We start from the raw sequence: 23,843 nt of genomic DNA on the forward strand, positions 1-23,843 counted from the left end.
TTTTAAACGGTTAAAGCAATCAATTTGATTCCAAGGAATTTTTTGTAGAACGTTTAAGCATTGAATAATTATATATAGAAGTGACACCGATAGTTTCTAGCGCCACAGAATTTTATTTTTTTCGGCAATCAGATGTACTAAAAAATGTCCAGAGAGAATGGGGCTTGTCCTAGAAAATTATATTTCCAAAAATTTGTTTTTAAAAAAGGAAATTTCACTAATACAAACATTAGAAAACAAATATCAAATAAAAATAAAACGTATCGACATGTCGACATCCTAAATTAGAAAAAAAAATAAGGAAATTTTACTCACACATAAAACATAAAACAAATATCAAACAAAAATAAATCTTATCGACACATCGACATCCTATAAATGAAAAAAGAAAATATGGAAATTTTACTCATACATACAAAATTACACAAATATCAAACAAAAATATTGAAAAGTTATTTGACATTATAAATGTATCCATAGTAACTCGAAACTAAAAACAAAACATTTTTATTAACGACGAGAATTTGAAGAAAATTAAATAATTATTGTTGTATATCCTAGGCACGTTATAGCTTATAGGGCATGAAAGTTACACTTATTCAATAGTCCTATTAGCGTAGGTGACAAGGTGATTGCTCTTTACTTTTGCTCTTTGAGTTCGTATCCCCACAGAGATTGCTATTTTTTTATATTATATTTTTTTGGCAATATTATAAAATGCGTAACAACTAGCGCCTTTTTTTGCTGAATCGAAACTCCACCTGATAACTTTACTTCATGACAAATAAATTTGTGCCAAAGAAATCTGAATAAGAAGTTTTATTCACCAAAACTTATAATTAGTAAATTTTTTTTTTTTTGGGCCTTACCAATAATCAAATTTAAGGCTGACTTAAATATTTAACTGAATTATATATATTTCACCCTACCAATAAACAATTTAATACTCAGGCACAAGGCTAACGCTCGGCTAAATTTAATAGTTGAGTTTCATAACGAGTGCAGCTTTTAACCTGAGTTGTTTTTATACACTAGTCCAAAAAGTTAAAGGAACAAAGCAGAATTCGTGATAGCTCCAACAAGTACCTATTCAATTTGATTTCTTCTACTAAGAAAGATTTGTAGAAACAAAATTTCAAAATCGTTGAAATATATAAATAAATTAAAACAAAAAAAAAATCAAAAATAAAATTGGTATGCAATTTCGTAGAAATCACTATTCAACATTCAAAACTAAAATGTCAAAAAAAATTAATTTCCGGTTTTCGAAAATTTGATTTTTCAAAAAAAAGTGTTCAATTTTTTGTATCCAAAAACTATTATTTTTCCAAATTGTCTTACTGTTTTATATTTAAACTATATAAATATTTAAACTATATAAAAATTCTTTATAATTGAATTGGCAGTTTGGCAGAAAATCAGATTTGAAAAAAAAAACGGTTCTACGGTAGGTTAATAATAATTTTAAAAAATTTCCATGATTGCCCAAAAACTATTTTATAATTTTTTTAAACAAAATTACTGGTACCGTTTTCGAGAAAATAAAACATTTCCGAAATTGGTATATGGCAGGTATCGTTATTTCTGGTAAACAAAATTAGTTCTAAAAACCCCTCTGGAGAGTCTCCAAAAAATACTTCATACCAAGTTTGATGTTAATCGGTAGATCCGTTTAGCTATAGACAGACAGACTGACAGATGAACAAAAAATCTACTATTAGTATTCTCCAATGGAACAGGGCTATAGTAATGCAATGTCTGATTGTTATCTCAACTTTTTTTTTGTGAGAATGCATAGCTTGACTATATAGTATCATGACAAAATAAAGAGCATGTAAAGCTACATTCTTCTAGTTTTAGGATATTAGAACCAAATATTTTATTTCAAATGGTGAAATAGGAAAATCATTGGAACTATCCAAAACCACATTTTCATACATTTGCGATCAAAATAGACCTTTTTACAGTTTTTTTTTTCAAATAAACTCAAATTCTTGTGAGTTTATTTCAACATTTTATTAATTATTATCGTTTAAATTTTAGATTAAAAAAAATTAAAAACAGAGAAAAGTATCCAAAAATGGTACGAAAAGATTTTTTTTCCAAAATTTAACATTTTGTAAAAACTGCAAATTTGAACAAAGCCGTAAATCCAAAGTTCTTGTTCGCATACACAAATCATTTTAAGCAAATAATCGAGATAGTTTCGTATTGTATTAAAATATTTGAAATATGCATTAAAATACTTTAAAATAATGTGTAATATGGCCATATTGTATGAACTTGATCCTTACCTACTCTTGCATATGGGGTTTAAGAAAATAGTAAGTATATGCTACAGTGCATGCAGACAACATTTAAATAATGTGAACTACAGCTAGATATTATTACAAAAAGCACCCTAGTCAAAATTAAATAAACTCTCTATAGTTGAAGAAAAATCTTCTTGTCGTTAATAAAAACAGAAAAACAAAATCCTTTCAAATATACATAAGAATCAAACATTCAAAAATAAATGTTCAATTCAAAATATTACAAAAATTAAAAATAAATTCAATTTGAATATTACAGAAACAAAAATAAACAAACACACTTCTAACACAAAACAAAACTAATACAAATACACCAAATATAAATAATATAGTAGTTGTGGTTACTTAGTAACCAAAAGTCCTTTTAAGGAATTTTTCGGCCATCGAATACACAATCCTAAAACGATTGTGGCGCCACTCTTGTAACGATTGTAGCGCCACCCCTCAAACAAAGCGGATGTTTTTTCCGGTGTCACTTCTATATATAATTATTCAATGGTTTAAGCTCTTACAAAAATATATCTTGCGAATTTGAAAATAATGAATTTTCAGTGAATTAGAAAATTTTGAAAAGTAAAAAATGTTTTTATAATTTTTTTAAATTTTGACCTCGAATATCTTTAGAATGGTTAGATTAATGAAAAATTTTTTGTGGAGCAATCTATTTCCTACAAGAATATGTCTAGCGCGTTTGATTATTATAATTTTTAAATTTGTTACAAAATTAAGAACAAAAAACGAATTTTTAAAGATTTTCTCGATTTTTGGACCTCAAATATCTATTAAACGGTTAGATAAACGAAAAAAGTGTACAAGGCCTTTTTTGTAGAGCGTTCAATTTTCCACAAGAATATGTAAAGAAATTTGCTAAAAAGTCGATTAAAAAAAAAAATGATTTTTTTTTAGTATAAGCTTGATGTAAAAATGGAAAATTGCGAAGCGGAGGACCTTCCCATTAATATTAAGGGCTCATATTTGGTGTGTATATTCAAGAGGTGTCTAGCAATCGATTTTTTGGAGTACCAAATCAAAAAAAAAATTTCGATTTTTTTGACCCACCCTAACATACATAAATCTACTTTTGAAGGAAACATTTGTATGACTTCACCTGAATTAAAGCTCACGTTAAAGTCCACAAACTTATTCTTCTAAAACTTATTCTGCTCAAACTATCTATCATTGTGATACTGTATGAGAATTCCTTTAACGCTGACTTTATACCTAACCCACAACTTAACTTAATCATTATTATGTGCATGTTTGCAAACATAATGATGTGCTATCAGTTTCTCAGATGTTACCAATCTAACAAAAGCTAAGTGCTTCTGTAAAAAAAATGAAAGAACTTGTCACTTTTGTTTATTTTTCATTTACCTACTTACTCAATTTTTTTTTAAATTATAAAAAAAAACAATCTCTTCATTTGATGGAATTAAATCAATTAAAACATTCCCGACAACATGTTGTCCTTAATTATCTTCCCAGACAAAAGTGGTTCCGGCTTTTATTTCATTAAGTAATTTTTTTTTTTTTACTTGTTGTTTTTTGAATATATTGACTTTTTACCTGAATGGTGTGTTTATATTCACTATCAAAACCAACCTTCTCTCTCTTGTATACACTGAATTATTATTTTATTTATGCTCTTAAATATATAATTATAAAAGTCTCTGTGAAAAACGCCGGGCCAGTCGCAGTCGCAGTCGGTCGGGTCGGTTGTTGGTTGGTATAGTTTAATCTGCAATCTATGCCTGCATTTTGTGTGGAATGCATTCTCAAAAGGCTAATTAATTACAACCTCTCTCATCGAGAGGCATTCACTTAGACATTCATAGTATGTCGCCAATTAATTGGAGTAGTTATGTAGGAGGTATTTAAAAACTTATATTGTTTGATACTTTTTTTTTTAAGTTTTTTTTTTTTTTTTTGTTCACACACAATTTTATTTTTTTTATTGCAAAGTGATTAAGTTTATTTTACTTAATTTTATTTTTTAAACAAGACACGCGGATGTGCTATAAGTTGTGATGATGACGGTGAATGTAGGAAAAGATAATTGAAAGTATTTTTTTAAGTAGCATAAAAACTATTGATAGGTGAATTTATTGGCGGAAAATTGCTAGGTATTAATGGAGCAATTATATATGTATAATAAATAAAATTGAGAAGAAAAAATTTAATAAAGAAAGTCAGTGTTACCAGAAGTTGTTTAAAATTACCCAATTATAATTGCTCATATATTTTAGGTGGTTTCTTACTTTTCTTCTTTTTCTTCTTACCTACATCCAATTCTTAACAAAATATTTAATTGCATCGGCCGGGAATCGAACCCGGGCCGCCCGCGTGGCAGGCGAGCATTCTACCACTGAACCACCGATGCTTATAAAAAATTAAATATTAACAGTTAACAACGGATTTGATCATTTTTTCAATATTAATTTGCAACCTTCTTCAAATTCGATGCTTAGGAGCTTTAGACAATGGAAATTTTCAAGGACTCAAACTAATCGATTCTTAAATACACTCAGGAAAAGGTTATTTTTTCCTGACAAAAAACTCGTAACTATTTTTATTCAAATGTTGTGCTTTTTTTTCTGTTTTTTTTTTTTTTTTTTTTTTTTTTTTTTTTTAACTCTTGCCTGTTGAATCGCTTAGAATCTTTTTTTTTGCAGTTTTCTGACTTTCTCCTCAATCATCTATGATTCATTTTTATAACGGAAATGGTCTCAAGTAGTAGATAACTTCCAATACGTAATTGTATACCCATACATTATTTGAAGAAAAAAAAAAAGTTGCGTATACACCACAGTGTACACATTCCTCTTTTTATTTTAATCTTGGTTTTGGCGACTTTCTTTCAGCAAAAGCAGGTTGACAAGTCAGTCAGAAGACACTGAAAATTTGTAAATTAGTAAAATGAAAAACAAGCCTGTTCATTTGAGCTAGAAACATGAGTTGTGAAATTATTCTAAGATGAAAAAAAAAAAAAAATACAAAAAAAATGAATTAATTTAAAAAATTTTAAAATTTATCCCGTTTTCATCAAAATGTGGGTTGTTTTTAAAAATTAGTTATAAAATAGAGATATTTATTTTTAATATTCTCGTTAGTAATATAATGTATGCCCAAAACTCATTCTACCGCTAACATCCTATCTAAAATATATCTTTAAAAATAATTGCATAGATTCTAATCTGAATCGTCCGTACGCACGGAAAAAAAAAGAAATTCTTTAAAACAGAGACTCTGTATAAAATCAAGAATATTTCTAAACATTTCTAAATTAAGCTGACAAGGTTTCTTAATTTGTAAAATGATTTGATTAAAAAAAATTCATTTAATTTAATAATAAAATATTTTTATTTTTATGTGAAGACATTTTAATTTAAAGTGGATTTCCATTTAACATAAAGTGTAAGGCACTTAAATACAATACGTTATCTGATTAAACTTACTTAATTTGCAATAATTTTGAGGTTTGATATCTACTATAAAAACAAATGTTTAAAACTTTAATATTACACATTTTAGATAAAATTTTACATTTTCAAACTACTGAAGTTTAAATTTGACTTGAGATATTTCGATTTAAATAAAATTGACCATAAAGTGTAAAATTTGTTACTGTTATGGGAACATCTTGTCAATTTTTCTCTTAAGAAGCTTTTAAAAAATGAGGCTTTTACCTATAAGACAAATAAGTTTTGTTTTTATTTATTTACCTGCTACCTCCCTACTAACAATTTTGCTTCTATAATGCTTTACAAAAGCAACAATTGCATTTGTAAAGCTTTAAAGAACCAAAATTGTTTGTCGGGCTGTTTCTAAATTAATCCATCCTGCAAAACAAAAAATAACCAAGCAAACATAAATGTTTTAAGTAGATGGAAAAAACCCAAAAAAGTGAAACAATTTTTTCAAATTTTTTGATTTGGTTGTTTGATTAAAAATATATTTAAATACAGAATGCAATCAATTTTAATTTTTTGCATAGCCTAGGTCCCGAGTATACTTAGCTCAAACTAGATTCTTTAAATTTGGAAATTTCGTTCTTTTTTTCTGCAACTTTTGACGAATTTTTTTTAAAGAATAGAGCTATATAAAAAAAAGTATGTAGTGTTGTTAATGGTATATTTGTCCTTAAGTCTACGTTTACCGTTTGTTGAATTTGCTTTTGAATCAGAAAAACAAGAATATTATATGAAGAAACCTCTAGAGCGAATAGTTTTTACTCTTTGTCGGCCTATAAAAAAAAGCTCCACGATGCTCCACGCAGAGGCGGCGGAAGGGGCGTGCGGAGTGTGCCCCCGCATACGGCCCCGCGCTTGAAGGGGCCCCGCGCTTGGAGGGGCTCCGCGGGCCCCAAACGCAAATGTCTCGGCCTTTGGAAATAATAAAATTAGAAAAATTAGAAAAAGAAAATTAAACAATTTAAAATTATTGTTTAACTTTTTTTTCTCAAGTGAAGCACAATTAGATTGTTGGATTTTTTAAAATTTCTGCTTTTCGGAATCCCAATTTTATTTAAAACTTAATGAAATGTATACATTTTTTTCTAGGAAATCTATGTGAGAAAAAATGCTATTTTTCAATTTTGTAAAAGTAGACTCAGAGAAAAAAATAGTTAATATCGGGATAACTATTAAAATAGTTAAAAAAAATAGTTATTTGTGATTGATTATAATCAATCGCTATTTACTATTTACTATTAAATAGTAAATTTTAACTATTAAAATATTTATATTTGACTATTTAAACTGTCAATAATGACTGTTTAAAATTGTTACCTCGGTTTTTACTATTAACCCTTTCGAACCCAAGCTATGAAAATCAATATTAAAAAATGATTTTTCAGTATTATCGTATCAAAAACATCACATCACAACTAAGAAATATGAATAGCAAAAAGTTATTTTCCAAAATAATAAATAGCAAAACTAATGTGTTACTCTCATGTTACATGTAAGTAACATGCACTGCCTATGACCACCAAAAAAAGTCGGACAACTGAGAAAGTAAATTTTTATGGAACAATAATATATGCTACTTCTTCTAAGCCAAAAAGCAAGACACTTTCTGGATTAACTTTTTTTATATCTTTTTTTCAAAATTATGACCATATATAAAAAAAAAATTTTTGCAAAAAAAAAGAAAAAATGTAAATTTCAGTTCCTTTTTCGATAAAAAAAATTAAAGGTATCATATTTGACTAAATTTTTGTAACAATCCAGTAACTAGGCATCATTATCTTTCAATTAAGCCATCGAAACCTAAAAAAATATCTAATGGAATATTTTTTACGAATTTTTAAAAATATGTTACATGAGAGTAACGCTGGGTCCGAAAGGGTTAAAATATTTATTTTTTCTCTGAGCGTATTTAAAACTGTACGAAATAATTTTTTTATAAAGCTTAGTAAACTTTATTTCCTCTAATAAAAATTGTTTGCTTGCATAAACTGACTCTTCACTTTGTGACAATTTAAACACTTTGTAAAGATTGATTTGTTGATCTCCATGAAAAATCATTAAAAAATACCATTTTATTCAGTGGAATTTTCGAATTTTCGCTGCTCCGTATTCCGTATTCGATAATTTATGTATTTATTAGTTATTTATTAAAAAAATATTAAAATATATTGATAAGTATCTAACAGAGGAAAGCAAACATGAACAGAAACAATTACTTCAATACTTCATTAGTATAACTTCATTGAAGAACTTCCAACTAGATGATGGATAAAAACAAACAATAGATCGCAAAGCGAAAATTATAGTCCCACAACTTTTTTGAAGTTATACTTCTTATGGGACGGTGGGTATGAAAATTTGTTTTTTGACAAGAACTCCGAGACAATTGGGCAGCAGGGCTGTCGTTTCACCTTTATAGTTGGTAGCAGTATTTTAAAATGCAGTATGCCGCAGTACGGTAAAAAAAACACACAACACGTGGCAAGTTGCATGTTTCATGTCGCAAATCGCGTGGCATGAATCATGGTGCAAGTGCATGCGGCAAGTGGCATTCAATGTGACAAAATGCATGTGGCAATTTGCATGTGGCAATTAAATATTCATTTAATATACTGAGTGTGAAGTATAACTTCAGTCGCGTGTACATGTGTGCACAGTGTGCACAAAAAGAGTGTGTGCACTGCACACACTCTTTTTTTTTAAATATCTTCCTGTATCTAGCCTCTTGTTTTTTTCCGGCCTCTTCTCCTTCATTAAATCACCAATTAAAAGAACCAATAAGTCCTAAATATTACTAAAATTACATTTTGATGCAAATGTCATCTCTATACGTAAACCATCGCATCTTTTAGGCCGAAGAAAGAAACATAAACCGTTTTTCTAACAGAAACACGAGTGATTTTAAAAAACAATAATTTTAAAGAAAGAAACAAATCCCGGCTTTATTTCTTTCATTCTACTGATAAATTTTAACTTATTTTAATTTTTTTGAAAAGTGTCAATTTTCATATTTTAAAACTAACGGAAAACTAGCATAACCACATTCTTAGAACCGTAAAATAAAGAAGTTATGCAGTTATTTGCGTTTTGCCAACAATATGCTGAGATGTATTTATTCCCTTCTTCCAATTGGTGATTCAATTGATATTTTTATATTCTAAAAAAGGAACCGATATAATATTGCTATTAGATATTTATTTTAATGTAGAAATACTTTTTTTCGCCAGTTTACTTTTTATTTAATTGCGTTTAGTGAAGATTATTTGCAATATTAAACTGTTTTTACTTGCTCTATAGGGCAAGTATTGGTTTCGTGTAGAAAAAAAAATCGAGGTTTTAATCAAAACCAACATTACGATTATGGAGAAGATCAAAAAAGTGGTTTTCGTCATGCTGTCCGTCGGTCTGTGCGTCTGTGCGAAAAAAAGTATTTCTACATTAAAATAAATATCTAATAGCAATATTATATTTTACCAATTTTAGAAAAGAATTAACTTAAAAGTGACTAACGATTTTATGAAAAAAAAGCAATAAAGTGTTAGTTTTTAATAGTTTCTATTTTTGAAGAAGAAAGTTTGATTTTTTTTTTTTTGAATAGTCACATTTTAGAAAATTTTACATTAATTTTTTTCTGAAATTTGGAATGTAGATTATGGTTATGCAAAATTTCATAAAAACTTTATATAAAATAGTTTTTTTTCCGAAAAATGTTTATAACGATTTCTAAAGATTTTGATTTTTTTCTTTCTAAAAATGCGCCTTTATAAAAAAAATCAAATTGCTCAAATTCATTTAAGATGTTGTTATTTTGTTTGATTTGAAGAACGAACTATTTTTTTTTCTGATATGTACTTACATTAAACAAATCTTATTTATATAAAATTTTTTAAAATAAAGCAATTGCAAATCTAAGTTCGTGAGATCGAGTCATGCTTTTTGTTTTTGATCTACATTGATAGGAAACACCTATAACACTTATAACAATTTTGAACTTGAACAGAAGATTTGATGCTTTTTTTTTCAAAATAGATACTCCAAAATCAGTTTCCAAGGAGCCCCGCAAATTTACTCTCGCACACTCCTCATTTTAGTCTAGCGCCGCCTCTGGCTCCACGTTCATTTTAGTATTAATTTAAAGCTTATGATATATACTATTTATGGTGTTAAAACAAATGACCCATATTGACCCATTCTCCTGTCTGTAAGAGCTTCTTGGGTGTAGCAATGCGTTTCACTCAAACACCACTTGAAATTGGCTTCTGGTATTACCGTTTCTAATTTAATGGATTTTTTTGTAAAATAAAGTGATTTACATTATAAGAGGTGTATGTAGTCATCACTGACAAACCAAAAAATAAAGAAAAATCAAAAATTTTCAAAAAAAGGGAATATATCAAAAAACGGTATAAATTTAACTTTTTTTTGAAAACTTTTAATTTTCTTTGGTTTATCTAAAATTAAAACGGAATGTTTAAATAAAATGTTGAAATAAACTCAAACGAATTTAATTTTGCTCATAATCAACCATAGTTATAAAATAGCGGCACATTTTCTAAGAAACCCTAAATAGGCCTATTTTTATAGCTTTTCTAAAACTTAATTTATTTGTAGAGAATTAAATGAAGTTTTCAAATGTATCCTTAAATTCTCTGTAAGGTGATCCGTTGTTGAGATATTGATAGTCAAAGTCAAAACTATGGTTTTTGGTTTGCAGTCTAAAAAAAATCATAGAAGTTTGAAACAAAAAGAATTTTAAAGCCAAATAAATAGCCTTTCTAAAAATGATAATCGTTTTTTCGCAAAAAATGTTCCCACTTTTTTTAGAGAAAAGTAAAAACAAAAAAAAATTTGGAAAATTTTGGTATTTGAATAATTCCAGATCTAGTTATTTTACCATTAGAAATAAAATATTTAGTTTTTAAATCCTTAAATGTAGCTTTCACATGCTTTTTGTTTTGTCATGATACGATCATTTTTTACTGAGATACAGCCTATCGAAAATCACTAAAAAAAATCACAATTTTTTGGGCTAGTAAGTAAGTAGTAAGGTGCTAAAATAATTCTCAAACTTTTTAGTTATTTGCTTTCTCAAAACCTTCTTTGTATTCAGTTTTAATTAAGTTTTAAAAGTATTAGGTAGAGAAATTCACATCACAAAAAAAACAAGAAAAGGAAACAAAAATAATGAATATACTCATATTAATCAATACAACTTTTGAAAAAATGAGTAATTTTAAAGTACGACGCACAATTTTTAGATCACGATGAGAATTCGTTTTATTTAATTTATATACCAAATTTCAATCAAATCGGTCCACCCGTTCAGTTTTTATAATTTTTTTCCACTTCCTCCAAAGAAGGGAACCACTGTGCGCCGCTGAGCTTGTTACAAAGAGTTTAAGTCATAAATTATAGTTTGCCAGAAAATGCGATAGAAATTTGAGTAATATATGAAAATCAATTAATTTGATAGAGAATAATTAGCTTATTTCATCAAAACCAAAAAAATGCAATTTTGTGACTTAATCCCTTTGTGTTGTACGTAGGCGTGGTGGCAACGAATTAGTATGAATCACATAAAAAATTTAATTTTAAGGATTTTTTAAAATTTGAAGTTTGAGTAGGGTAAACAAAGGTGAATTTAGAAAAAGGGCAAAAATCTATTTTCCAAGCAAAACGAGATAGAAATAAAATTGAAATTTGAATCTATAGATGTTATAAATATATGAAAGTCACACATAAAAATAAAAAATGTAAAAAATCTACAACTCAAGATATAGTCTTTTTAAAGTCATGACACTCAAATTCGATATTTGAGAAATAATTCACCAAAAATCAGAATGAAAGATTTTTTAAATAATTTTTATTTGATAAGTTAGAAAAAATAAAATAACTTGACACGTCAAATTTTTAATTTGACTTACCATTTTCGCGGAATGATTTTTTGAATAATTACTTATTTTCGTATTTCAATATATTAAAGGAGAAAATCCCGTCATAGGACTACCTATCCACGTCGTTATACCAGTTGAAAGCTATATTCTCCTAAGGGTAGTGTCTAAAGAAACAGTTTGCACAGTTGCCTGGCGACATCGTGTCAAGGCATAGAGTTGCCACGCTTTAAAGTTCATTTTTTGAGTTTTTTCGACAACGCCACCCTGCTTATATGGTAAGTGTTAGAGGTGTAAAAAAAAAAATTATGTCAGAGAAAATTAGATTAAAAAATTTGAATATTCAGGATTTTTAGAAATTTGACATTTTAGAAGGGGAAACTGAGGTAAATTTAGAAAATGGTCAAAAAGCTATTTCCTTAACAAAAAAATAGTAGAAAAAAGATTGATACTGGAATCGATAGATATTGTTAACTTATATAAATCACCCATACAAACCAAAATTGTAAAAAAATCTTCTACTCGAGATATGGACGTTTAAAAGTCAAAACCGTGAAATTCAATGTTTGAGAAATAATTCACCAAAAATCAGCACGAAAGGTATTTGAAATAATGTTTATGTTATTAGAGAGTAAAAACTAAATAACTTGACACGTATCTGCCAAATTTTTGATTTGACTTAGTTTTTGGTTCCTGTATATTTTAGAAAAATTACAGATTTTTACAATTCAATTCATCGAACAGGGCCGCCCGCGTGGCAGGCGAGCATTCTACCACTGAACCACCGATGCTTATAAAAATTGAACATTAACATGTTGCAACAAAATTTGAACATTTAACCGCTTGTAAAATTAATACTTTTTTAAAAACAGCAATAACAAAATAATTTGTTGATATAATAAATTAGTTTTAAAAACCGGTACAGGTACAAGGCTAAAATTTTGAAGATAACAATCAGACATAATATTACTATGATAAGGAATGTCAAAAAAGCGGTTAGGGCAATTCTGTCTGTCAGTGACTCATTAGTCTGTATCTGACTTCAACTACAGCCTAAAATACTGAAGCAATTTTCTTTAAACTTCTTGGTAATTTATAAATTTTGTAAAATTTCTCTAGAAGAAAAATTGAAATCGTCATACAGTTTTGAATAATATTCATAATCTATATGTCAAATTCAATATTTTGCACTTCTTTATTCTATTCAAACATAAATTTTTCATTTCCAGAATACTCAACAGTGTAGTCCACTTTTAAGTCGAAAATCATTACAAAATCCATATTGATGACTACCTCAAACGCACATTCTTATATTTTTTGTCCATAAAAACCTTATATTCCTAATTCTTCTATTCACAAAAACCCAAGACTAAAAAAAAAAAACCCAGCTCACATAACTCTTTTGTAACCAAGCCTTGGCTCTGGTTAGCACAGCAGGTTAGACAATAGGGTCCGGTAACTTACCTACCACTATACCCATAACCAAGTATTCTTTTTCATTTCTCTTCCGTGAGCCAGTGCGCTCGTTGCTGCTGCTGCTGCAACCAGCCAGCAGAGTTTCAATTGAATTTGCATACTTACACCACACCAAGCCACGACCTATACCAACAACCCGGACTACCTATATATCTGCTAACCATCACCATTACTATCGCCATCAGCAGCAGGCAACAGCAGCATAATATTCAAAAAGCATTCATCTTTCTTTCAGCGGGAATTTCGTTGCATGAACAAAAACAAAACAACAAAAAAAAAAAAAAAAAAAAAGAGTTCCTTCGAAAAGCCCCCTAGCGGACAACAAAAGAAGTATTAACAAAAAAGAAAAGGAAAAAAAAAAACTCAGTTAATATAATGAAAGTCATCATCCTGTGTGCTGCTATCTAATCCATGACGCCAACTACAGCCTGCCCCATCTCAAGCCCCGTCCTCTCCCATGCACCGATATGAAGGTCCGTCTACACCCGCCTGTCATCGCAACATTTTTTTGAAAGTAGATCACTGGATAACGAGCGAGAATACGATACCAAAACCACTTCATCCACACGGTCGGTCGGTCGCTCAGTTGGCGGTGCGGCGGTGCGATGGTGCTTCGAATGTTCCAACTTTAACTTTGCCCGCACCAAACCTTATACACCACCCGGCAACTCAACCTCCAGTCATTGACATTAGAAGCAGAAAGAGTAGACTTCTCATTTTTTGTTGTTGTTGTGTTTTATTTCAAATTTAATGTGAGCTCGCTGAGCCGTTCTTGCATCAGGAGGAGGAGGCAGAAACGACACAGCGAAGCACGACACCACAGAGCAGAGCCACCAGAGGTACATCACCAAACTCACACCATCACCATCATCAGTGCCAGCGGCAGCGCAAAATAAAAAGTTTTTTTTTTTTTTTTTAATCATCCCATCGGGTATCTTTTGTATGCAAATTCTCTGTCTCTCTTCTCGAATCCGTCAAGTTAGAAATGGGCTGCTTTTGAGATTGATTGCATAATGACACTCATAACTCTGCCGCTGTGTGTAAAAAGTCAACAACAATCACTCACTCGACAATGGTATCAACACACAATGGCGATACTTCTGGTGGGTTGCGGTATGGACTATATATATACCGGAGGGGTGTGAGTTTGATGTGTGTGCGGATCTCCTCTCAGCTTTAGCCAAAGCAGTGGTTATAAAAGCCAAAGAGTGTGTGATTGACTGATGGCTGCCTGAAGGCTTAAAGGGTATAAATGTTATGTGTGATTACTGCTTCGAAGCGTTTTTTTTTTTTGACGATTAATTTTGTGTGAATTTATTGCTGGTCTCTAAGTGAACGTATCACAGAATGCAGCAGGTGGTACCTATTAAATATTTAAAACCACTGATGAGCTTGAAAGGGTTTAAGCAAAAGGCTTCATGAGATAGATTGCAATATAACAAAGATTGGAATTTTGCCATGGATGGTGGTTTGGACTCTTAAGAGGATTGTCAGCTTTGTTGGATTGTTGAGTAAATATAAATTAGATGTTGGGAGAGGTCGTCTGAGCTGGGACTTGAATTATTTCGTATACCTAAAGTAAAATATTTCTGCAGCAGTCAAAATTATAATGACTGATTAGTACCAGTCAGTGGTAGAGGTAAATAACAGAAATTGCACTGGTCAACAAAATCTTGAACCAAAATATGCTTTCTGAAGGTTATATCTTATAGGAGCTTTGAACTCAAATCACAAGTCTCCGTTTATGCAATAATACTAACTTACTTATTTCAACATATTATATAATTTGTATCGTCGCACAATGCGGCGACTAGTGGAAAAAAATCAAAAAAAAACAAAAATTGGCAGAAAATGTGAAGCAAGTATGCCAAATTCAAGGTAATATGACTGAATGAATGAATCGATAGTTAATTTATGATAAAGTTCAATTTTCTGTTGTCAGAGATCCTCAGAAGATCAATAAAAAAAAAAAACAAATAATGAGAGTAAGATTTGTAGTTACCGGTTAAGACCCGACAAACAGTTTTGGTTTTATAAAGCTTTACAGATGCAATTGTTGCTTCTGTAAAGCATTATAGAAGCGAAATTGTTAGTAGGGAAGAGCATTTACTGAACAAAAAAAAAGAAAATATGATATTTTTTTTTGCTAGATTCACATTCAAGATTCACAATTTATTATTCTAACTAAATATTTTTTTTTTACATGTAAATTTAAATTTTTTTTGAGAGTCCAAATCAAAGCTTCTTTGTTCGTGTTAAGTACTAACTTTGATAAGCTACATATTTTGAAAGATGTCAGATGGGAAAAAAGGGTTTTTATTTAAAGAAAGAAAACAATATAATCTTTTAAAAAAAGCAAGTTTTTTCTGCAAAACTTGCGCTTTCGCTTCCAACAAGTGTTTGATTAGAAGTATTTTTTACATAATGTGTTCAAACAGGGAGCTTTTTTATGTTTTTATGTTTTCCAACTCAACAGCCCGAGTGCGTGGTGTTTTGCAGGTTATGGAGTCAAAATTAAATATGCAATCAAATTTAGACCCTGAAGATCAAGAAATCTTAGCAAAACATATGTTTTTTTATTTTTTTTCCCAAATTCCAATACTACAAGTTCCTGAATTGAAACATGTATACAAAAGTAGGCGTGGCAGGGGGCGAATAGGATCGACACTATTTTGTGTTTTTGAACTCGCCTAGATAATCAAATTTCTTCAGTTTTATTCAAATTGTGCAAGTCGTTTTCTAGATATAAATAATCATATTCGGAAGTGGGCGTGGCAGGGGGCGTGAAAATTTCATTCTTCTCATAGATTTGAACACATAATTGAACAAAATATATCCGGAACCATACAATAAAAACTATTATTTTGTTCTCTTTTATTGTTCTCTTTTATCTAACTTATCTACTTATTTAATTTTAAAAATAGGCTAAAGAATGTAGAGGTATCAATAAATTTGTACCTACCTGAACTCTATTAAGAGATGAGGGATGTTGTTAAGAATTATTTTATTATTCTGGCATGAAAGAACCCTAAACTTCTGTAAAATATGTGACAATCGGTATTCAACATCCTCGATAGTATAGTGGTCAGTATCCCCGCCTGTCACGCGGGAGACCGGGGTTCAATTCCCCGTCGGGGAGTCAAAGTGGATAGTTTTTTTTTTTTTTTAAATATTTTCTTTTCTTAGAATGCATAACAATATGATTATGCTTCTACTTTTTATTTATTCTATATTGATCTATATATCGAATCGTGGGTCATAAGTTTCCAACATGTGAGGTTCACTGGGTTGATCTCTGAAAGGCCGACGACAAGTCTCTCCCGGGTTTGAATTATAGGTATTCTATTTAATATTTATTATGTATTTTTAACAATAATAGTCTAAAAACTAAGGAACGACAAAAATCATATTTTGATGTACCTTACCTATAAAAAGCTATGTATGAAGATGAAGATCAGCGTTGCCAACCCATTCAGTTAAAATTATGCCTCACTCGAGAAAAAATTATGCCTTTTCAATTATATTATGCCTCAATTTAGATTTCTTAGTTTATTTTCGAAAAATTATAGGTATACAAAAAGTGCACGAACACAAAACGAAATGTATATTTGATTGATTTATACATCACGGTACGGCTACTTATTTGTCACGAAACGGCAACTTATTTTCTTCAAGGGAATTAATTTATTGCTTTACATTGTTGGAAAAAATTAATGACCAATTTTGTTCAAAAATAAGGAATTTGCCTATTTACAAGCTTTTTAGACATTTTTATAGCAACAAAATTGCTTTTTTACAGATTCAGAATTCTTATAAAATTGATTAGTGAGGACGAAATTCTCCGAAAAATTTAAAATTACCAAGTTATAAATGGTAAAAAGAAATTCTGTAAATAAAATGTCCAATAACCTTTATTTAAAAGATATTATTATAATATTATAATTTTTGGTATTTTTATTTACCAAAATATTTAAAAAAAATATATAAGAAACTTTTAAATTAAAAACAAAAATGGAATGAAAAAAATTATGCCTTTTTGGCAATAAATAAGGCTCAATGCCTTAGCTAATAATATTATGCCTATGATGAAGATAACAAATTAATAAAAAAAGACATTAACATTGTCATCAACAAACACGAAAATCAAAATACAAACTGAATACATTTTTATTTCAATAAATCTAATCAAACACCAATGAACCGATCCAGAAAAAAAAATAGATATAACCTTCGATCTACTTCTTTTTTTTCCAAAAAAAATTAAATCTACTTCCTACTTCGCACCATCACAAAAATATCGAAACCTACTTTATTTTAAAATTTCTGTTCCAATCTATTTCAAGTTATCAAAATTTAAGCCAAATCTACTTCTTTTTTCAGAAAACCATAAAATTGACTAAAAATTTTTATAAAACAATGTATAAAAATACATTTACACCGAAAATATGTAGTTTGAAAGAGTTCAATTTTTTGTTTTTAGTTGTTTTTACTAATTAAATTATTTAACTAATAGAATTATTTTTTTTATATCGATTTTTTATTAAGAAAAGAATATTTTGAGATTTACTTCGATTTTTCTCAATCTACTTCCATTTTTTCCTCAAATCTACTTTTTTTCTGCAAGTGGTAATACTCCAGTCAAAGCGTCATTTGACCTTGCGATGAGAGGCACTGTCTGTTTTTATTTCATGGATCGATAGGGGTATATTTAAAAGGCTTAAACCCAATTTCTCACCACCTGATCATTCTTTTTAGCGGAGTTATTCACAAAAATGCATTTTTTGGGATATTTTACTTCTAAGCTAATATCTTTGCTCCAGATTATCGTAGACCAAAAAATAAACATACATTCTCTTCCTTATAATATTTTCTATCGTTGTATGTAATTTCATTGTATTTGAGTGAGTAAATATAAAATGGCAGCCATTTAAAGTCAAATTCTTGTTGTTAAAAAACACATTTTTGTCATTATTTCAAAAAAAGCTTATATCATGATTGACATTTTTCTAACCTATTTTGTAGCCCTGTTCATGTCCTGCATTTTACAGAAAAAATGAGCTCTTTATCACCAAAGATGGCCGAGCTTTTGATAAATGAACGCATGCAAAACCGGTGCGAAAACACCCAAAAATATCGTTTTTTGGGAATAACTCGACTTCAGAATGTCCTACGGCAAAAAATAAAGCAATGAATTGTTCGTTACAACATTTTCTATCAATTAAGTGCACAATCTTTTTGTTGAAACAAATAAAAAATAAGTAATATTAAGTCAAAGTCGTTTTTTTGTTTAGCCAACTCTTGCCTTATTATTTTGCAAACGGTGCGAGTATTGGCTAAGAAAATAAAATATTATAGTAGTCCTTTAAATTATCTACAATTCAAAAAAAAATTTAGCTTTCTACGACCCACGGGAGCCGAGTTATTATAATTTTAAGAAAGCATTAATCCGTACGAAAATTCAAAAAAAATTCCCTTGTTTATGATTCGAATACTAGTTCTCAGTGAGAGGGGTTGTTTTCATTGTTTCTTGTTATAAGAGAATTTGTCTTATGTTTTTTCGTTGGTCATTTGGACCTTTTTTAAAAAATTAATTTCTCGGCTCGTGTGGGTCTTAGAGAGCTAATTTTTTTTTTAAATTGTAGATAATTTAAAGGACTACAATAATATTTTATTTTCTTAGCCAATACTCGCACCGTTTGCAAAATAATAAGGCAAGAGTTGGCTAAACAAAAAAACGACTTTGACTTAATATTACTTATTTTTTATTTGTTTCAACAAAAAGATTGTGCACTTAATTGATAGAAAATGTTGTAACGAACAATTCATTGCTTTATTTTTTGCCGTAGGACATTCTGAAGTCGAGTTATTCCCAAAAAACGATATTTTTGGGTGTTTTTGCACCGGTTTTGCATGCGTTCATTTATCAATAGCTCGGCCATCTTTGGTGATAAAGAGCTCATTTTTTCTGTAAAATGCAGGACATGAACAGGGCTACAAAATAGGTTAGAAAAATGTCAATCATGATATAAGCTTTTTTTGAAATAATGACAAAAATGTGTTTTTTAACAACAAGAATTTGACTTTAAATGGCTGCCATTTTATATTTACTCACTCAAATACAATGAAATTACATACAACGATAGAAAATATTATAAGGAAGAGAATGTATGTTTATTTTTTGGTCTACGATAATCTGGAGCAAAGATATTAGCTTAGAAGTAAAATATCCCAAAAAATGCATTTTTGTGAATAACTCCGCTAAAAAGAATGATCAGGTGGTGAGAAATTGGGTTTAAGCCTTTTAAATATACCCCTATCGATCCATGAAATAAAAACAGACAGTGCCTCTCATCGCAAGGTGAGGCCCTTTTTTCCGACGCTTTGACTGGAGTATAACGCTGGAAGCTGGATATAACATTCTATAACATGTATAAAAAGACAAGGTATGATCATTAGAGCCGCCATCTTACAAAATGGGGTAATAAGGTTTTGACGTTTGGCATTTGCAAAGTCAAAAGCAACAACAATTTCCAAGACAAATTTGTTTACAACAACAATTTCAATGGGCTGGGCTGTCAAAACCTTAAGTAGCCATAAGTTTTGACAGTTCTCGATACTGAGTTTTTTCTAATGATCATACCTTCTCTTTTTATACCATGATTCTATAAAGCAAATAGCAATACATTTTTATACAAATAAAACATTAACTAACAATTTTAATTCCTAAACATATTAATCAAAATAACCTGCCGCTCCACCCCAACGTCCAACCAACAACTCAACTACATTTACATTTCTACAATAATTATTGCTATTGCCTAATTCTTAACTAATTTAATTATTTTGTTTTAAATTTTTAAAAGATCACAGAAACCATCAGTCATTCCACTAACACTAGATAGGGGCAAACCCATCAGCGCCGTGGGCGTGATTAGAATCAAGAAAAATTCATAATCCAATGAACATCATTTGGTTAAGTAGTGTAAAAACCGTCAGTTCTTACGCGCTACTGTGACAATTTATTCACTCTAATTTACATTCACTTACAAGCATTTGTGAAGAAACTGACTATGAATTGAAAAGTGTACAAAATAAAATTCAACCGAGTGTTTTGTTGTTGTTAAAATTGATTGTATGGAAAAATGTGTGCGATAGCAAATACCTAAAATGCTGCTGCTGCTGCTGCTAGTGCTTGTGGTGGTTGATGACGATGGGTATAATAAAATATAAAGCCAATTCCAGTTTACACACGAGGTAGTTGGGTCTTATAGCATGGCAACAGCATTGTATATATATTTCTATAGTACTATCAATCGAAGAAAATACTTTAGCGACATCTTTTGGTAGATCTGCAGTTCAATTTTCTTCATAAGGTTCAAATATAAAATAAACTAGCGATCCCAGCGGTGGCGACGCAAAACAGAAAATTCTGCTTCATGAGAGTACTATAGGAATATATATACAATGGCAACAGTATCAAAATAATTTGAGATAATATTGATTTTATTTTGAGAGAAAAACTAACTGAAAAGACTTTAAGGGAACAATTCAATTTAATTCGAAGAATTTTGGTTGAATAAATGTGATTCATAAGACAAATAGGAATGTTTTGATTTAAATAAAGGAACTGATATAAAAAAAAGTAAAAAGTAAAAAAAAGTAATTGCATCGGCCGGGAATCGAACCCGGGCCGCCCGCGTGGCAGGCGAGCATTCTACCACTGAACCACCGATGCTTGTGTTAACTCAATAGTTTAGTTGTAATTTTCAGTTTGAATTACAGAATGGAAAAAAAAAACTACTTTTCCAACATAATGTACACGTACAGTGGATTTTGTGAGGTAGGTACGACGCAAATTTTCAAACATTTTAACCATTGAATAATAACAAATTGTAATTATTCAATGATTTAAAGCCTACTCTAAATCTACTCATATATTTGAACGCATAATTGAACAAAATAATAAGATAGGCCAGTTTTTTTTTTTTAAGTTTTAATTTTAATTTTATTTACTGACTTCCAAAAAGGAAGAGGTATTCAATTCGTCTGTATTTTTTTTTTTATTTTATTGTATTTATGTTTGTTTCCTCATAACTTTGGATTGAGTGAACCAATTTTAATAATTCTTTTTGTAATTGAAAGCTGGTGCCTGCAGTGTGGTCCCATTTCAATCTCGTTCAGTTTTGGCTACTGCCGGTCAATAGAATAGGTTCACCCTATAAACGATAAAGAATTGAATTTTTCGCCTTACAAAAACCAAAGGAAAAACCCTTTTTAATGATTCATATTCAAATATATCCCTTTTCTTATCTTATTTATGAAAAAAAGCTGACTCAAAACTATCGAAACAAAAAATTAATAGATACAGTTTATTGCAATGCTCTCAAAAAAGACGTTTTTTCATCGGTCAATAGAATAGGTTCACTTGTAATATTTGTTAAAATGAGAAGAAAACGACTAAACTGTTAATGTAAAATAGTTTCTATCAATAATATTGATTTAATTTTACTGAATTTCTATAATAAAAACAAACCCTTTTAACTAACAACTATCTCAAAAACTCTATTAGGTTTCGGATAGTAAAACTTTTTCATGAAATTTAAGTTTACTTTCTTCAGACTTCTTTAATTGTTTTTTTTTTTTGTTTTAATTATATTTTATTTGAAAATTATTCTCTTCACTCATAGAACTCACGAAGAAGACATTTCCGACCTTTGCAACAAGTTAAGGGGCGAAAGAGTAGAAAGACTATTACAAAAGTGCTAGATTTTACTCGTTTTTCTACAGCAAAACTGTTCTGACCGTGGGAATACCTCTTTATCCTGCAGAAAAGTCTAACTAAAGGGTCCAAATATATCATTTAACACTGGAAAAGTCATTTTAAGAATGAGCTTGCATGAATTTTCAGTGAAACAATTAGACGGAAAATCAAGGCCATTCTTATCAAAATATGGAATATCCACCATAACCACTACTTCGACCTAATCGCCCCTTCCTAAATCAAATAAGAAATAACTTAAACCTTTCCAGAACACACAAATTTTATTTAATTCCTTCGGAAAAAACACACACGCTGCAAATCTCTTTTTTAACTCATGTGACACTTTTCGAAATTCAACCTATTTTCGATTCTTTGAGGTTTTAACGGAGTTTTCTATTGGTTTTAAACGCGATCTAGGTTTGGGCACTTCTCATCAATCTCTCTACAGTTCAAAGAGTAAGAATACTTGCAGGGGAAGATTTAATTTCAGATTTTAATACGAAAGAATCGAATACCAACCAAAGGATAGTGTGCTTTTCTTTTCATTTTTGGGCTCTTTTCCCCTCGTATCATATTCTTATTATAGTTTTTTCGTAGTTTTCTTTATTTTTTAAGAACTGCTAACTAAGTTCTACGATTTTTCAATTTTTCTCGATTTTACACACACACCTTAATTTTTTTCGGTCTAAACTCTACAACTTGATTTTTATTTTTTTCTTCAAAACTAAGGCACCTGGACTGTCTGATTTTCCCTTAAAACATATTTAAATAAACCTCACTTTAATCCACCAAAAAAACCGCCCACTAATCTAAGTTTCTTTGAACCCAAACTTACTTTAAAGTGGGTGAACCTATTCTATTGACCGGCAGTGTATTATTATTTCATCAGTAACTTTTCACTTGAGAGAAGCATGAAGTAAAAATCACTTGAAGCTTGAACTTTCTTTTAAATAATTTTGTTTGCAAATTGTTTATTTTCTTTTTGTAAAGGTTTGTTTGACTTCTCTATAATATGTCAATTTTAGACGTGTTCAAATAAAAATTTGACTACGTTACGTGTCCACTCTAGTTAGAAGAGTTGTTTAAAATGTTTGAAAATCAGAAAAAGTTAGACGAGGACTTAGAAACAAAACGAGTGCTCTAACTAGAGTAGGCTTTATCGCTTACCTAAACGAGCGCTGACTGAAAATTTGCGCCATTGGGTGAATTAAAATTTTCAAGTAAAAAGTAAAAGTAATTTTTACTTCCGATATACATACATTACATAGGTGATATATCTTTAACATTAAGATTTTTATTACTCTTGTTATATTAATTGTAAAAAGAAAACTAAATAAAATCTTTTCTAATCTAATCTATCTTTAACAAGTTATGCATTCACCAAAAATAACGGTACCTGTCATAAGTATTTATACTAATTCCGAAAAAGTTTAATTTTCTCGAAAACGGCTCCAACGATTTTGTTGAAAAAAAATTCAAGTTTTAGTTTAAAAATTCTTTTTTCGAAAATCATTATTAACGGTAGGTAGGTACCTGTCATAGCACCGCTTTTTTGCAAATCTGATTTTTTGCCAATCTACTAATTGTATTTCAATAAAATTTTATACAAAAGCCATTATAAAATTTTAATATAAATCAGAAATAAAATTTTGAAAAAAAAAAAATAAATTTTTGGATTAAAAAAAAAAAAATTAAATTTTTTTTTTTCAAAAATCAAATTTTCAAAAACGGGACATTGAATTTTTTTTTGAAATTTTGGTTTTAGATGTTGATTAGTGATTTCTACAAAATGGCGTAGGTACCAATTGTATTTTAAAACTTTTTTTTCCAAAAAATTATTTAGGTAGGTACTATACCTATGAAAAAATAGTTTTTTAAAAAATGGCTCTAACGATTATGAAATTTTTTTTCTAAAAATGCATCTTAATATGCA

General features: G+C 29.5%; 1 protein-coding gene and 3 non-coding genes across 5 annotated transcripts in view; 2 read left to right on the top strand and 2 right to left on the bottom strand.

Annotated features, from left to right (window-relative positions):
• Positions 1-23,843, top strand: part of LOC129905092 (fibronectin type-III domain-containing protein 3A) — a 400,083-nt gene that overhangs the window by 56,936 nt on the left and 319,304 nt on the right. The window lies entirely within an intron of this gene.
• Positions 4,622-4,692, bottom strand: Trnag-gcc (transfer RNA glycine (anticodon GCC)). Its single transcript has one exon. It is a non-coding gene; the product is annotated as a tRNA-Gly (tRNA).
• Positions 16,217-16,288, top strand: Trnad-guc (transfer RNA aspartic acid (anticodon GUC)). The gene has a single exon. It is a non-coding gene; the product is annotated as a tRNA-Asp (tRNA).
• On the bottom strand, positions 20,814-20,884 carry Trnag-gcc (transfer RNA glycine (anticodon GCC)). The gene has a single exon. It is a non-coding gene; the product is annotated as a tRNA-Gly (tRNA).

The sequence above is a fragment of the Episyrphus balteatus genome, chromosome 1 (genome assembly GCF_945859705.1).
Source record: "Episyrphus balteatus chromosome 1, idEpiBalt1.1, whole genome shotgun sequence".
NCBI lineage: Eukaryota > Metazoa > Arthropoda > Insecta > Diptera > Syrphidae > Episyrphus > Episyrphus balteatus.